We start from the raw sequence: 11,279 nt of genomic DNA, 5'->3' as shown, positions 1-11,279 counted from the left end.
AAGAATGGCAAATTATTGTTAATGGGCGATAGCAATACATTTAACTTAGTTACTTAAAAGCTGCATCTGTTAAGATACTTCTGTCAAAAATCAAACTAAAACTCTTTCTCCAATGGAATTCTTAGATTTTCTTTACATGGTCTGCCAGAAAAACTGAGCATTTTCTGGCATTAGTTAAGAGAAAAGACTCCATCCATTTAGTTAATCCTTAAGGTAAGGATGTTAACGTAAAACACTGAAAGGTACCGAGGAGGCAGTGAGAATTAATACCACAAGCCTGGAACTGAAGAACAGTGTTGCATGCTCTGCACTTCTAGGGATTATAGAAAGTATAATAAGGGGTTAAGAAGCTGAAAATTCTGAACAGGTGTCACGGCTTAGCGGAGGCTCGGTGGTGGCGTAAAACATTGGAAATTCGTAACAGAGCCTCCTCAGAGAAAAAAGATCCACATACGCCCACCACATTTATATTTAGATTTTACATTCTAAGGATGTGAAGCTTTTAGTCAGCTGAAGAATGTTTCAGTTTTTTGCCAAACATCGGCAATCGAGTGCAAAAATATTAACTTTGGGAGTTTTGGGCTAAGTGTGTTGTGAATTCAGAAACATTGTTAGTGTCTGAAAGTTTACTACACAACTTATGGCTAATGCAGATGAGAAAACTTTAAATTGGGATTCAGTGTTCAAATAATTTATAGGCCAGTGACCTTTATAATACATCTGACAGGCAAAAAGGAACAGTGGCCATTAGGCGCTCAGTAACAAAGAAGTTAAATGGTACTGGATAATGGTAATAAGTTTTAAGAAGCTGCATTTTTAGTGGTTTGTTTGGCATGGAGGAGGATGTTTAAATGTGAGTGATACTGAATTGCAGCCCCAAAACATGACTGAATCTGTTCTTTATGCATTTAAGAACAAACAGGCGTTACTTAAAGTATTTATTTTATTAAAGTATGGTAAGTAAATTGCTGATTGCCTAATTGCCAAAGAGACAGATGCCCCTAGAAAGGGAACCTAGAAGAGTTTATGCAGTGGTGTGGAGGTAATGCATGTCTACTAGCTTTGGAGAGAATAAAAAAGGGGAAAAGAAATGCATGGGCAATTCAGAATCTGGAAATGAGACTGTAGTAATCAGTACAATACAGTGGAAGCTGTGACTGAATTTGGAGTGTGTAAATAGTCTACTGTAAAAGGAAAACTGGCTGGGTATTTAAAAGCTACTGCATAGCCCCACTGTCATGTGAGATGAAGAGACCATATTGGAATGTTTCTTACTTGTTTCAGGGGTCCTCCAAGATCTGCTCCCTAATCAGTTGCCAGGACTTCTGGTTCATGATACTGTGGATAACCCATGCCCTGCACCTTTGGTAATACAGGAATGATAGCTTTCATTGCAGTCGTTTCCCCTCTTCATGCTGAGTCTTCAAATACTTTTTGGGTGTTGATCTCAGATTAAAATAAAAAAAAAGCAGTAGACTGGAGCAGATCACTAGCATGTTTAATGACATCTGTATCCTCTGACTCTTGAAATAGCATGCCCGCATCTGGAGCTCATATGTAACAAGGGTGCAACAGGGAAGAGCTCCCCTTGTCTTTTTTAGACATCAGGAGAAAGTCAGAAGTGAGTTTAATTTGCTCAAGTTTCTGTCTTCCTCTGCTGCCCTTACCAGGACCTTGATTTAAACCCAGACATCTTCATGTTTGCAGAGAAGTTTTGGTTAAAAATGCCAAAAAAATAAAACTTTTCAGTCCCTTCAGACATTTCTTCCTAACTTGGCTTCATAGGGCTTGTTGAGCTCATAGGGCCATTCTTAAGGGTGTTAGGTTAGATGAGGAAGACAAACTCAAGTAACTATTGTGTGAGAGAAGGTGTTAATTGAATTTGTTCCTTTTCCAACTTGTCTGGCTCCTGTTAGTCCTGTTATAGATTCCCCTACACAAGAGAAGCAGAAGTAAGGTCTAAGGAGGTTTGCAATACCCTTTGTGACAAGTTGGAAAATCTGTTCTCCTGTTCACCTGGTCAGCCTGAGATGTCAGTAGAAATTCACCTGAGAGTATCTACATTACCTCAGCTCTGATTTTGCTTGTTTGGCCCTAGGAAGCTGCCAAGGATACGTCCAGTGGGCCAAGTCCCCATTCATGGTGCTGCTGCTGCTGCTCTGCATGCTCCTTGGCAGACAATTCAGCCTTTCTCTGCCTTAGTGTCTATGGTGAAAATAGGAGTAATACATCCAAAATCAAAGCAAGGTGCCTGTTGGAAGCATCAGGAATTTCTGATACACGGTGAAAGCCACCCTACTCTTCCCTGCAGCATAACTCTCCGTGCTGTACTCTGTCTTCTGCACGATGAGCTATCTGAAGTTCAGATCTATTGAGAATTACTTCATTAAACCAACGGTGTTTGGGACCCCTGGTATTAGGGCAAAAGCCATCAAGCTTTAAGAATAGTAGATTAACTTTACAAACAGAAAACACCACAGATATATTCACTCAGGATCATGCCATCAAACGCCTGCTGTTGTCAAAGGTGAGTCATTTTCCATGTGTGCTTCTTCCCATTAAGTGGTATTGGAAGGGTCTAATGACACGTGCTTAGGAAAACTTGACAGTGAGAGAAGCTTGAAAAAAAATCCACCTCCTCAATTCCTCATCATCTGTGTTCTTTTTTCTTTAGGCTGCTTTTATCTCTTCTCTCTTTTAAACTGTGTTCTCGTTCTCTGCTCCCAGAGCCAGGACCAGGCAGTAGTGCAGCAGGAGGCAAGCAGGAGCTCTGCACAAGTGTGGCCATTGAAAGACAGTGACAGCAAACAGCCAGTCAGTTTAGCTGAGCAGCTTCTCAGGGTCAATGCTGACTGGAAAGATGATGAAAGCATTTATAAAGGGCTGCTTCACACCCTCCACGAATTCCTGTCAGGACCTCAAAGAAATGTGCAGAGTTGGCTCCATCCCATCTTGCAGGCACTGCGTCAGACCCTGGCTCTTGCTCCCCAACCTCAGTGTAACAGAGCTTGGCACAGACAGTGCCACAGCTCTTTGCCAGTGTTTTAACAAATGGCCTCCCCAGATTCACCCTTGGGCTGTGACAAACCCTCTGCAGAAGCGGGGGGGGGGGGGGGGGGGGGGGGGGGGGGGGTATTTGCAGAATTGGAGAAGGAGAGTAATGCTATTTGTCCAACAAATGCCTGTTAATCACTCCTACAAATATCTGTTCTTCCACTAATTGTGAGAACAGAGTAACAGCACGGCGTTTTGGTGGAGGAAGAGACATTGAACATCATGCTTAAGTATTTTAAATTCCTGCAACTCAGAGTCCTGGGCTCTGCCTCATCTGTCCCTTTCTGTGTGAGAAAGATTCTGTGGGTTCTGCCTCTCCACTACCTGCCTCAGACTCCGCCAAGGGGATGTTTGGGCTGAAGTGAAGGCTCTGCTTCTGTCCTCCAGCATTTCTGCTTTGCTGCATTCCCTGGGTTTGCTGGAGCATCAAAGGCAGCTAACCTAAACTGTGAGCCTGGGCAAGGAATAGCAGGAAGGAGGAAAGTCAGAAGGAGATTTCATGCCAAAGTTTGAAGTGGGATATTCCACCAGAGTTGCTAGCAGCCCCAACACAGAGCAGGCTCTGATTGTTTGCAGCACAGTGTGAGCATGTGCATTGTGTGTATATGTGTGTATATACATACAAGTACAAAATGAGATTCTGCTTATCCTCAAGAGTCTGCTGTGTACATGGGCAGAGGTAGAAGAAGCATTTCCTGTCTAACAGAAGGGCACTGAATTAAGGCTGGTCACTGTGATCATGTAAATCTAATTGCACACATGTGGTCTTCTGTAGTATTGGTGAGTGCACTTTCGTGGTCAATAACTGACTTACAATTTTTAGCATGAAAATATCCACACTGCTGCTAAAAGAAACAGTTTCTATATTTAAAATGACATTAAGGAGATGAATAATCCACAATGGAGGGAGGAGGGGAGAGGAACATCACTGACAGCTTCCTGGCAGAGCATTTAAGACACTGGAAAACAGACACTGAGCTGATATGTGGATAAAAACCTAGCAAGGACGTGGTGTAACAGAGGGAAGAATTTGGGTGGAGCTGCCTGCTTCCCGTCCAACCGCTTGAACAAAGAAAGAAAGAAAGGAAGAATAATGGTGGTAGTAGTGGGTTAAACGGAAAGCTGAAAACGTGAGTCTTAATGTCTTAAGACTGAATGTAGCATTATGTTGCAAAAGCACTTGCACACCAACAAGGGCTAGGTGTCAGCACTATTGATAGCTGATGGTGGATGACTGAGTACTTTCTTTTTGACCCCGCTTAAGGTATGCAAGCAGAAGATGTACATGAATGGTAAATTTTTGTAGTAATTCTGAAGTCACACATAACCCAAAGAAGTGCCAGGCAGTGACTGGGGCATAGGAAAATGTCAGGGGTTTTGTAACCACAGACATTGCACATGTAAGTACATCTGGTGCTACGACACTGCAAGCCTGTCATTCTGATACACTTACTGGAATGAGTGAGGAGCTCCACTGCCTATTTAAAATCTGTGCTTCGTAGACTGACTCCATCCATTTCAGTGTCATAAAGGTGTCAGCCAACAGTTCTGAAGCTGCACTAAGATCTCCGTGGAAGAGAAGATTACAGAGTACGTACGTACAGCTTTTGGCCTCCCTCAGGAAGGGGCCGATTGTGGAGTGCACTGCATGTTGTTGGGCTTCTTGTATTTTTTAATGACTCACGAGTTGGACCCTATTTCTGTTCGTCTTTCAGTGCCAAACAGAAATTGTTATTTAGGTCAAACTGCTGTTTTGGTACTAATAGAAGCAGACATCAGTTTTGTCCATGGATTTCACAGCTATGCATTTTTTTCAAAGTGAAGTTCTTTAGGCTACTGCTGACATTCAGCTGTGCTGGTCTCGCACACGCTGGCATCAGCACTACCTCTGCTGCATTACCTGCACATGCACAGTCAAGGGATGCAGCAGCAGAGCTTCTGTTCAGACATGGATCCTTTCTGTTCATGCAGGCTCTTAAGTTAAGCTACCTTGAAAGTTCTTCTGTATCTGTATTACTTTGTTTGCTCTGATGTAAAAAATACTTCAAACATCATCTGGTTAGCAGCTATTCCAGGTTCTCTACTATCAGCTGAGGTCTAGAAAGCCAAAACCACCTTTTAAAGCTGTTTCATTCTTTCCCATCCTCTTTGAGCTTTCCTGTAGGAGAAAGGAACCTTTCAGTTGATGTGTTTAGTTCTGAGAGGTCTTCGCACTCAGGAACAGCACAACTGAGAATTCCCTGAGATTCAGTATTTACTTAAATAGATGACAGGGTGGTTTCTGTGAAGTTTTCCAGTCCCTTTCAGACTGATCCTCTTTCACTGTACATAAATGACACAATCCAACGCTGTTCTTTGTCTTGAGCCACTGTGGTCTGCCTTTCTAGTTCTTTGTCTTCTGTTTTTGTGTTTGTTTTGGGGTTTTTCCTCTGGTCAACTGTTTTGTCCAAATTGAGTGTCTGGAACAACTGATGCCACCCTGAAAGCTGTCTGGTAACAGAGGGATGTTCTTACATGTTTTCCTATTTTTTCCTCCTACCACTCATCAGTAAGAGTTGATATTCATGCTCTGAATTAACAGAATTTAGCTGCACCACCCACATTTCATCATGACTGTACATATGGTTCAGCTCTCACAAACAACAGGGGTGAGTTTTTATTTAGTAACTGGATGGGGGCATTTCACTGAGACTTGCAGGCACACCAACCCAGAGCTACCAGCCATCAGTCATATGCATCATTCTTGCCCTATAACTGCAGTCTTAGGATGCCCAGCATTTGGCTTATTTCTTTGTCCTTCTTGTAAGTGGCTGCAGGTGTTTGAGGGGAGAGGCAGCTAGTCAAGGAATAATTACCCACCAGGCTTTAATCATAGGGAATTATGATAGCAAAGTGGAGAGCAGGCAAGCACCTTGTGTATGTGGATGAAATCCCTGCAACCTAGACTAGCTCCATTGCACGAGGCTCTCTTCTGTTGGCCTCAGGAAAAAGAGGTAAGCTCTACAGCCCTAATGGTGACCTGAACCAGGGTAAGCCATACTCAGCTTGGTCTTTCCTCTCACGTTATATTCAGCTCTGAACATCCCATCCTTGTTCTTCAGCCCCTAGATTTACTAAGCCAGGTCTTCTCCTTGCAGGCAAGCTTCTACTTTATTTTTCACGTGACCCAGTCAGCCTTCTTCCTCTCATTTTGCCAAACCTTCACACTTCTCCCATTTGTGCTCTCACCATTGCTCTTCCTGTGGGGTTTTCAGAACAGCGTGTGCATCTCATTGCCCCTCACCTCAGTAAGGGGAGCTGGAGTACAGAAGTCACAGCCTAGTATTGTTTTCTGCTAGACTGGTTCACCTGAACATGCCTGCCAGCTCCAACTGGGCCACTGGTTCCCAGCCAGCTCTCAGGAACTGTGAGAGGGGCAGGGTGAGAGGAGGAAAAAAAACAAAACAGGAGAAATCAGTAGCGGCAAGACTTGTTCTGAAGAAAAACAGGGAAAAAGTACTGCAGACAGGCAGGCTGGTGTGGGCTGTGGGTTTCTGCTCCTGTCTAGAGGACCAGGGTGATGCACAGTGCAGTGGGAAGTTCCCCCAGAGAAAGAGAGGTGGGTTAGAGGGATGAAGGGAGCAGGAGAGAGCTGACAGAAGGAGGGCTTTGCTAACAGCACTTTGGGGCCTGCCACTACCCACTGTAGAAGCAGCATGGGATGGCTGATAATGCAAATCCTGCTTATGAGAACAGCCCTCTTTCCACTTCACCCTTCCATTGCTGATCTTGTGGCCCAATACCTGGTAGTTGATTTTTTTTTTCACATAAAAGCATTCTTTCTGTGCTGGCAGGCTAGAAGGCCTCCTTTCTCTCCCCACTGTCTTATAGTTGTCCAGCATTTGCAGCTGCTCTCCCTGAGATCCCTGGGCTCTGCACGCTCCTACAGCCTGCATTCTCAGAAGTCTTATTTATGGCCCTATCTAAATAAGATACAGATTGTGTCTGGCACCTATGCAAATTAATCAGAGGTACATGAAACTGGGCAGGGAGGCCAGAAGGGAGGGGGGTGCTGCAAGTGAGAGAAGATGGGGCCCATGCTTATCTCTGTGTAGCAAGGCTGGTGGCCAAGAGAGACAGGGTCACACCAATCCAGATCAAAGCTGTGAAAGGAGCTGTAAAGCTATTCTGCTTGCTGCATGAACTGCTTTGCTGAAAGCAAAACTTTCTCAGTGGTCATACTGCTGCGCATGTGAAAAAGTTGTTGCATGAAAGCTCTAGAAAGGAGCCGGGTGTGAGATACCACCATCAAACTGGGTTGGATTCAGTACTGACAGGTCTGCATTACCCCAACTCTCAACTCCTCCCCTTTGCAGAGGTCCCTGTGGCAGACCTGTGCAGTGACACCCAGGTGTAAATGAGGATGGCCCTCACATGTGTGAATCCATCTCATCTACCTGGCAAAAGATGCAGCTTTCTATAACTGAGATATCTTTGACCGTTTTCAGCAAAGGTGACATCAGCAGGGGAGCTTCATCAGAGCTCTGCAGGCACTCAGCTCCCCAGTGAGAGCACCTGCATAGAGCTCAAGATAATATGAGCTATTTGTGTTGTCTTCACGCCTTCAAATGATTCATCTTAAATCTCTCAAGGGGCAAATGGCAAAAGTTTGCCAAAAAAAAACAAGGGGAATTTTGCCTGTAGGCCCAGGACAGCTCTGAGAAATAACTGTGGAGGCACCTGTTAACAGTGAGGTTACTTACATCCTCTTAGTTTTCATTGCTTCTCTTTGTTAAGGTACACTGGAAATTCTGCTGTCGGAGGATGACAGCTGTTTGGGGATGTGGTTACCTGCCTCCACTTGCTGCGCTCTCAGCACTCCCTCTCAGTGGCTGAGTGGGATGGCTAGAAAATAAGGAGGATGTGGCTTCTGAATTCTGAATCATGACAGCTTTCATCCAGTGCTCCTATCTGCAGTAATTAAAACATCCACCCAAGTAATTAGACTGTAGCTGGTCTCAGGCTCCATGGGCTCACACTAGTTTCTTACATTTCTGGATTATTCATAACAATCAAGTTAAGTTTAAGGGTTGGTTTTGGTTTTGTTTTTTTTTTTTTTTGTTTATTTTGTTTTGTTTTTAATCCATTAATCTGATACTAAATCAAGGGCCAAGCTGAGTAACAGCATTTTAAAAGTCATTCTGTTACTCCCACTTCTCTTTTCATTTCTTCCCTGAGGAGCTGTGAGTACCATGCTCAGCCTTTTGTAAAACCCTGCAGCAAGGTTAGATACAGGCTGCGTGCTGGGAAGTGTGAAGATATGTGAGTGAAGATATCCCAGCAATCTGATGTAAGCTGTTCCAAGCTGCCTAGGCACAGAGGACGGATTAGATGGCCTTCAGAGAGCCCTTGCAGCCCTGTTTTCTCCAGTCTTTGTAATATATATGGGAACATGATGCCCATAAATGAGATGGTTGCCTCTTGCTTCTGGAGATTTGTTTCCAGTTGGTAAACTGATTACCTATATGTGTAAACAAATCAAATATACAAACAAAAGCCTTAGGAGGCTTCCAGACTGTCAAATATGTACTTCAGGGCTCTGCTTTAGACACTAGAAGCAAGATTAATGTTTCTTCTCAGATCAGGTTGGAGTGCGTGGAAGGGAACTTCTTCCCGAAACCTACTTGGCTGGAGCTGCAGCTGGTACGGGGCAGAGTTGGGTCTCTTCCTTCCCATGCCCATGTACAGTAGGTGAATAATGCAGTGAATGATGAGCACTGGGACCTGCGGGCCCCACAAGATTCCTTTTGGTGATCTCTGAGCTGAGTTCAGCTCTGTCTGGTGATAGGATTATCTCAGTCTCTGATCAAAACCAAACAGTGATGCACTACACCCACAGATATTTCCTTTGAGAAATTGTGCTTGCAGCCTGAGGTTCATGCTGTGCTAAGCACTAAATCCAGTAGTGTGTGCAGATCAGATACTGCATTAATATCTAATCCTGTGTGTAGCTGGACACCAGGCTCAAATTCATTTATACACGTAAGCTTCACTTAATTTAATGATGACCCTGTCCCGCGTTTTCTCACGTTGAAGATTAGCTGACGCGTCTGAACTGGGAGTTACTGCAGTATTAATCATTTTCCTGGCTACTGCTTAGCTTACCCCTGAAATTCATCTTCAGGCTTTGGACCACCTTCACCCTGGAAGCTGAACAAAACTAAAATGCAGCAGTCTCAAATTCTGTCATAGCAAATCTTAAACTGCCTACATCTCACAGAAGAATCTGACAGGTGCCTTATTTGGCACTGCTCTGGTTTAGGTGCATCATTCTATTTTGTTCCCTTAATACTTTTTATTTTACTTTTTTTCAATGAAAACAGGGTTGAGGTTTAGGATTTAATCTTCTGTGGATTGCTGAGTTCAATCATAATCTCTGACCACATCACAATTAGCGGGGACATCATATTCACAATGTACATCAGAATTGAAAATGATCTTTTTTTTTCCCCTCTATGAAGGTCTGAAAGCTAAGCAGAAAAGCAATGAGAAAAGCCTACTTTCATTTCACTCGTGTTTCACGCTCTGTTTTCTCATCCTTTCTAGACTACTCCTATTCTGAATTGATTCTGTGGTATTGATTCTTAGCAAACTGTCTGTAAGCAGTTACACTTTGAGCAACATATTAAATAACGACAAGGATCTGAGTGCGTTAATTAAAGAAATGCAACGAAACAGAACTATTCTTTATGTAATCTATGTAACAGCAGAAAGGAGGCAGTCCGCGTTACGGTACTGCACTTGCTTTTCAGTTCTCTGTGTTAACCAGAAAAGACAGTCATGACCCTGCTGTTGTCTCACCCAGAGCAGGATGGCATACAGATGTGAAATACTGGGCAGGATAACTTTGGTTACCCATAACTTTCTAGGACTGATTGGAGAGCTGACTGAAGAACCCACTGAAAGACACACTCAGACAGCATACGGAAGAAAAAGCTAGTGGCTTATACCAAGGGTTATATATATTTACTACCAGAAAGAGTAGTGACAGCACCCTGTCATCTGCCCCAGCTGAACCAGTGCGTTATTGTATGTTGGCTGTAAGGAGGTTGTACTGAAGCTACCACAAAGGGGATCCCAAAATAAGCCAAACCAGCCCTTCCCTGCAGAGCTACTTCTCACTGCTGTGGGAAGCAGCAGGCATGGGGGGCCTGTGCACCATGGGCAGTGGTTGCCCGGGCAGAGGCTGCAGGCTATGTGGTGTAGGGCCTGCAATTTCACTGACGTTTGTAAGTTAAATACATGCAAAAAAATATCTTTATATCATCCCAAGCAGTAAGATAACAGGAATTAGCTCCATTCCAACAGCCGGTTGGAATTCCTGTTAACTTAGTGTTAACAGTGTTGGCATAGGTACTAAATTATTCAGGTTGTTCTACAGCATAATCTGCACTATATTTACATGTATTCTAAATATTTTATTTAAAACACTTTGATACAGCTTTCCAATTTAGATGTGTTTTAGTTTGTCTTCATCTCTGCTGTCTGTGAGAGGTTGTTTTACCGTAATTAAAACTAACCCTTACGAAATGCATTTATCCAAAATGGTTTCCTAGAAATTTTCCCCTCCGCAGACTACATTACCTTCCTGGTGCCGCAGCTGGGGGCTGATCTGCCCAGCTGGCATAAAGAGGGGTGATTTAGATCACCGAGCTCCAGCTCTTGGTTAGTGCTTTTTGCCACCATGAAATGCTTCAGGAATTAAGGCATACCAGAAAACTCACTCGAATTGCGTTTTAAAAAGCATTTTCCACAAGTGACTATGTTAGCAGACATTATTGTCACCAGAAAGCCTCTGCTAATCTTACAAAGCATCTGCGATGAATAATCTTCCCCTCCCCCCATTCTTATTTGCTGCCAGAAACAGCTTATAAATGCTTACTTGAAATCTCTGCCAATTTTTGTTTTTAGGCACGCTGTTGTAAATAGAGAGTATTTCCACCGATCTGGGTAGGATCTCTCTGGATTTACACGGGTGTGAATGAAACCCAAATTTCGCCTGGTCTGTTCTCAGCTGCCCCTCACTGCCCTGCAAGCTGCGGTGCTGCCGCCTCTGCTGCTGGTGGAAGGCAAGTGCTCGAGTCCAGCCTGTCTGTCGCTGACAAATTATTATAAACAGATTTGAACAAATATTTCTTTACAAAACAAACTGGTCAGCAGGCTCCAGGCTCTATTCTCCTGATGCA

This window comes from Coturnix japonica, chromosome 5 (genome assembly GCF_054131305.1).
Source record: "Coturnix japonica strain WE chromosome 5, WE-NBRP24, whole genome shotgun sequence".
Classification (NCBI taxonomy): domain Eukaryota; kingdom Metazoa; phylum Chordata; class Aves; order Galliformes; family Phasianidae; genus Coturnix; species Coturnix japonica.
The sequence above is the reverse complement of the archived record's forward strand: the minus strand, read 5'-3'. Positions refer to the sequence as shown.